This window comes from Rhopalosiphum maidis, unplaced genomic scaffold, assembly GCF_003676215.2.
Source record: "Rhopalosiphum maidis isolate BTI-1 unplaced genomic scaffold, ASM367621v3 scaffold143, whole genome shotgun sequence".
In the NCBI taxonomy this organism is placed as follows: Eukaryota; Metazoa; Arthropoda; class Insecta; order Hemiptera; family Aphididae; genus Rhopalosiphum; species Rhopalosiphum maidis.
The window spans coordinates 26,811-33,723 of record NW_021014632.1 but is presented as its reverse complement, the minus strand read 5'-3'; the positions used below and the strand labels follow the sequence as shown (position 1 = coordinate 33,723).

At 28.1% G+C, this 6,913-nt stretch overlaps 1 pseudogene; it reads right to left on the bottom strand.

Annotated features, from left to right (window-relative positions):
- Positions 1 to 2,403: 2,403 nt before the first annotated feature.
- Positions 2,404 to 4,827, bottom strand: LOC113560255 (annotated as a pseudogene).
- Positions 4,828 to 6,913: the final 2,086 nt, after the last annotated feature.

Sequence of the window (6,913 nt, the reverse complement as noted above, 5' to 3'; positions counted from 1 at the left end):
AAAATCAGTATTATTTTGTACACCAACTATTTTAAAATACATTGCACTTTTCAAATACGTGTATAGTTGTATGAAATTAATTTTGCTAAGATGTTGTGTGATTTATTGCATCCAGTGATTAATTGTGTGTTTATTGATCAAAACGGTTCGATAAATTGTAATAATTTTTTTTTTTTTAATTTTATTTAGATTTTAATCGTAACGAGGTTTTGAGACATAATTGATTAATATAATTTATATAGTAGTTATAAAGTAATTTTTTACTTATAAATAATGACTAAGTATTGGAGGCGTACATTATTCATTTTCACAATTCCGATGAATTAAATTTAAAGAAAAATCATAGAAATCGCTCTGTCTATCATACATATATTACTATAGTAGGATCGTCAATGTTATTGGCACTGGTAATTCTATTAGTCGATAATACGCTGGACGGTTGGTTAGACTTATTTGTAACAAAAAACAAAACAAAAATGAATTATATTTTCTTCATAATTTGCAAGCTGTCATCATCTTATGATACTGACATGCCATACCAACGGTGTAAAATATGAATTCGTAGTTAAAACGGAACCTAAATTTTTTGTACATTTCATTGCTTAAGTATTTAGTTATAGGCATATCTAGTGTCAAAAAATCTCTATTATTCGATAAAATGTGTAGTTTTGGGTACTTCAAATTTGAAAACAATTTGGTTATACTTATACAATATTACATTTATTATCACTAGAAAAATTTTCCTAATAAATACGAATATTTAAGTTTATCCCAATGGTGTCAATATTTTTTTTTATACATATATGTATATTAGAATAAGAAGACTTTAGTAAGGAAATACGTTAATGTTTTGTCAATAACATCTGATGTGTGAATAGCGTATATTATGCAGTTTTTATATTTTTGGTAAACGCTACAGTGTTAAATATTTTTTTTGTTTACAATGTGTGGAAATAGGAACCACACTTTGTTATATAGTGTGTGTTTGACTTCTTAACTTTATAAATATTGTAAGACAAGGTGATAGGTACAGTGACAGTATAATAATTATAATACTTTATTTAGTATAAATAATACCAATACGTCATAAAGTCATAATATCAGATAATGTCCATCGTTATACTTAGGTAGTACATAATATACTACATTATTACTACCTATATGGGCAATATTCGTATTAATAATAATTACCATTATTATTAATTTCGCATTATTTTGACAGAAATATTTTATATTGGATATAATATTTTGATTTGTCGCAGTTCGTTTTAGTGAAAACTAAAATAATAGGCATTGGAATTCAGTTTATGTCATGATATATAGATATATTATCGTATACAGTTAAAGTATTACGTGACACATTTTTTCAGGGCTATTAGTTTGTCGTTGTATTGTATATATTTATGCAATATATCATTGATTTTAATATTTTTATTTTACGGACAGGGTTACATTGTTACAACTGTTACGACGTGTATTGTAATATCAATTCATAATTTTATTTCTATAAATACATTGAGATTTTATGGATAGTTAAGCCGATAAATGGATGTGTATTATATCTAATATTTTTCAGAATGTCTTAAATATTTTCTGTTGTTTTACTGAAACATTTAAAATAATAATATGCATTATGTTTTATTAGATGAAAATACTTAAAGATCTTTTTATTATTTTATAGGCGTAATTGAGGCTGACTATTTAACAATAAATATTAATCCAGTATGAACCAATGTTAATTCAGTCGCGCATTAATACCACGGAGAATCGTGTATTGTAGAAACGATGTAAGTCTAGAAAATTTGCATACACCTACCCAGGCTAAAACTTAACTTTTTTTTAAAATGTGTATCTCGAAAAGTCCTAAACACTTTATTAAAAAAAAAATAGAAATTAATTATAGAAAAATATTTTGAAAATTACACCATTGGTAAGAAATAATAATATAAACAAGTACCTAAATACTAATAGTGCTATGTTGCCATCTATTTTTCATAGAGCTTTTCGTATTTTATTTTATAGTATTTGCTTAAAGTTTAGATCAATACCGTGTTCAATTTATAAAATATAATAGAAATATTAAGTTAATATGATTTATTAATTATTTATATATATATATATACATATATAAATTTAATTATTATAAGTTAATATCCAGAAATTCTTTGTAGATCAAACTATATAATGAGGTGTATTTATTAAAATAAAGTTATAAAATATTTTTAACTGAAAATTCATCAAATTTTATGTAACTATTTTAGTTGTAACTCAAAAGGACCGGATGACAAGGATGGAGAAACTTGGTAGAAGCATGCAAAAAGCCTTAATGGCCTGTTTAGCATTAAGAAAAAAAAAATAAAAATGTAATAATTATATTTTAAAATTAAACAATTAATTTCAAAGTTATTTATCAAAGAAATTCATGTTCCAATTAGTTCCTGAATGAATGTCATTGTTTGCTGGACCGATTAGAGCTTAAGCAAAATTTGTGTTTGAAAAATACAAATTAGCTACTTTTAAAAGACCTTCAATTTTTACATTAATGATTTGATTTATATAATCTTGTCTAATTTGTTGGTCAATATCGTAGAGAAACAATACATCACATTTTGACCTTGGTTCAACTGGATGGTTGATGTTTTTAAATATAGTAAATTTTGCTTCATTCAATTCTTCAATTGTTATTTTTTTTATTATTTACCCAATTCCAAGCGCCATCAAAGACTTCAAATGTCTCAATTGGTTTTGGGTCATTATAGGAGAACATATTAATATTACCAGACATACTTAGTAAGGCATCAGAACCATAAGCATCATTTTTTTCTTATTGTAGGTAATAAATATCTTGAGGTTATAAACTGACAAAGAACATTCAATGGAGCAAAATCCTTATGAGTGTAATAAACACCTGGTAAAGCTTTTGCAAAATAATAAACAGAAAACGGAAACACGTGATGGAAACACTTTGCATTGTCATCTTGTTTATCAATTTTATTTTATTCATTTGATTGATTTCTGACTGCCGTTATTTTCTCCTATGGTTAATGAACATTTCATAGTATTTTTGTACTGATTTCTTCTAGTTTGTTCAACATTCCTATTACACCATTAATCTGGGCAAATTTAATTATGATACTACCATATTGGAGACCATCGTATTTTTCACGTTGAGCATCAATTGGATTAATGGCAGCAGATGCACATAGCATTGCATATTTGTGACCATTATTTGTTATAGAGGAAAATTAATTTGCTCATTTTTTAAAATAGTTTTGAATCTGTTTTTATCTTCAAAAACTTCTTGTGTAAATATTAGTTTCCACCAATCAAACATTGCATCAACATTGTTGTCCACACAAGTATATAGAATAACACTTTCTTTCATGTTGAATACATTTTTAGGCGAATCTACAATTAATTGAGACATTCCATCTAAGTCCATAGACCAGTCTATAGATTTGGTACCTATTCTGGTAACAACATAACAAAATAGTGGAATGAGAGTCTTTAAATCATCAGATAAATGTGATATGTTTATTGAACTTTTAAAATAAGTTATTTAATTAGTTGGTTGTGGAAATATGAATACCGGAGTGTTATTTAAGTTTTCTCTCATGGGTGTGTAATAATGCAAAAATAAAATAAATTAAAAAAGAAGTAAAAAGGTATAGTAAGAGTATATTAATGTTAATTCTAAAAGACAGGTACAAGACAGAATAGATAACAGATACAAGGGACACAAGCCTTGAATAAATTTCGGATCTGTGGAACCTTCTTCCCTACACTTATAAGTGCTGGAGAATAAAGTCACCTATCAGATGTAAATATTAAAATTATTTAAAATTACACTAAAACCTTCCTCTTGATGGGCGGAGGGCTCTCGAGATCGTAATTCGAGAATATGATCAAATACACTGAAATAATTAAATGTAGAAAAGCAGATTTACACAAATTAACGCAAATAAAATAATGCTCATGCACCTTACCTTATTCGCCGTTGAACTCGTTAACCTGTAGTTATCTTAACAAAACTAGAATGGGTTAATCATACGGATCCAAATAAAAAAACAACACTGAAGTATTTCGTTGGAGTGAAAATGGTCAGTTGTCGCTCGCCGTTAGTCTCCTGTGTGGTGGGTGTATCTCGTGCTCGTGCACTCTTGAAGGGGTATATTATTAAATTGTTTGGTGCTCATGCACTCTTAAGAGATGTTACTAATTCTAGCGGTGCGCCTGCACTCATAAAAGAAATATTACTAAAATTACTGATGCTCCTGCATCCAAGGAAAGACGTTACTCTAAAGGGTGGTGCGTCTGCACTGATGAGAGAAGATGGCTTGCAGGCGGCTCCATCAAAGGCCTCCGTGTCTTTAGAGAAACCGGCTTTCTCCCCGACGACGGAGATGCTCATTGGGCCATTCCTTGTCTCTGGCGGCACACGAAATAGATCACACGTTTTGTGCTACATTGTCACAACTACGTGTGAGTTTCTACGTGACCAAACAATGTAAATCGTTTCCCTCATCAGTGATTAAGGGCGATTATTGGTTTTTATTGACGGTTATCAGCGTGCGACAACTTTACCGTTATTTATTTAATAAAATAATAAAATATACAATAAATTATGATGCATGAGCATATCATTACAAGTGGTACAGAATCAGTTGTCTTTTTCAAATCATTGAGGTTCAAAGATGGTAAACATGTGACATCTTCTGTTGCATTTTGTTGCTTTCGTAGGTTCAAACCTTGTACATAAATGTTCTGTTTGTCTACTTTGGATAAAGTCCAGATGAATACACCTTTATAATAAATGGTTTCCAACATTTTCTTTCATTGAAATACAACATAACGATTAGAATATTAATCAAGTTACTATGACAGATTTGAGTCCTGACAATTTTGAAATCCCAGAGATACTAATATTGTTCTAACTATATTTTATGAAAATAGGCAAATGTCTTCCTTGCATTTTGACTTAAATATTTTAATTAAGTTGAAAAATAATTAGTTATATATTATTTACAAAAAATAAATTATCCCAACAATATATCACATAAGCCATAATAATATAAATATATTTTCTAGTGCATTAATTTAAACGATTTAAAAGTAAACAACACAAATGAGTATAACAATGAAAACTTTTATATTTATAAATATATTATGTAAATATTAATTGTGGTCACTATTTTGAAAGTAATACAGAATTACATTCAGTCAATATTAATGCAATTAAAAATTTTGAATACGAAAATACTAATATTTTTACTTTTGAAGACTACCCTACAGCTCTTCCAAAAAATAATGAAACTTGAAAAAAAAAATGATCCAGAAAAAGGAAAAAAATATGTAGAAAAGAGAAATAAAAAAAATTAATTAAATTTAGGAGTTTCTAAAGTTTACTAAAACCTTGTGGAATGACCTGTAGACTTAAGTGTTCTGAAAAAATTGTTCATAAAGACAGGGAAAATGTTTTAGACACATGGGGATATTAACAGACAGCGAGCTTTGATAAATAATCACATGAAAATTATAGAAACAAAGTATCAATACAAAAAAATTGATTCAAAGAGGACAAGTAACTATCAATTTTATTTCAATACTGGTGTAAATACCCCAAGAATTTGTGTATGCAAGAAGTTTTTCAAAGCAATATTAAACAACTGTATATAACAACTGCTAGGAAAAAGCTTACTGAATCTGGAAGTACTGAAAGAGATGCAAAGGGTAAACACATTGAAAATAGAATAGTTTATTGTTATTGATGAAGCTGAAGTTATTATTCAAAATCATATTAATTCTTATCCAAGAATAGAATCACACAATCTTTGAAGCCAAACTAACAAAGATTTTGAGAAATGAAATTTTTTTATTTGTTTATTATCATTAGTTAATACAGTTACTTATATGTTTCTTTTATTACTTTTAAGAAAGCACACTCCCAGCACAAGATCTGCTTTTTGGGAATGTTGCAATATTGTTAAACTTTCTAATAAAATTTTAAATTTATAATTTACTTATAAATGTATAATATGTTATAATATGTAATGATATGTTATTGTTGCAATAAAGTTGTTATTATTATTATTATTATTTATTGATGGTAGTTTTACACTATCTGAAATGTATCATATGTATTTAACTTTTTGTTCTGATAATTTGATTCTGCAAGCTATGAAAAAACGTATTTACAAAATCATCTTCAATCATGAAAGTTTTTTTACCCAAGAAAGATCAATGTGCTGTTTGTGAAGAGTATAAAAATACAAACACAAAATCTGAAGAACAAACAAATTTGAAAAACATAAAATTAGGGTGAAAAAAGACGCTAAAAATGAAATTATTTAAGATTCTACTGCAATAATCACTATTCACTAATAAACATAATATATGATTGTATTTTTTATGACCTACAAACAGTATCACCAATATTAATATTAGGTTTGTTCGTTTTGAAAAAAAAATTTAAAAAAGTGTACACTAAATAGTGTAGTGTCTGGGTAAAGTGTACGAGGTGTGATCAGATATCTGTGTTTAAAACAATCAAAACAAACTGATTAATAACCGATTTCTGTCCACTGATGAGAAATGATAACGATCCATAGCTACACGGGCTGTAGGGTCGGTGTGAAAAAAACGTAAACTGATGTAAAACTTTTTTAAAACGAGCAGCGTGTATACGACTGCACTACTTCAAAACGAACAAACCCGTTATAAGCCGCGTAATAGTTTACCCGTTTTCCGCTAGCGCTAGGTGTACGTTTGAGTAACTTCCAATCGGAAAATTAAATTTGTTTAGCCCCACCTATCGATGATCGGTGTTTCGTACTACCGCCGTTTCGTTATCAATTATTTCAGTTATTACTATTATCGCTTATGAATGTTTTCCGTTTTTCAAGACTCTTCCTAC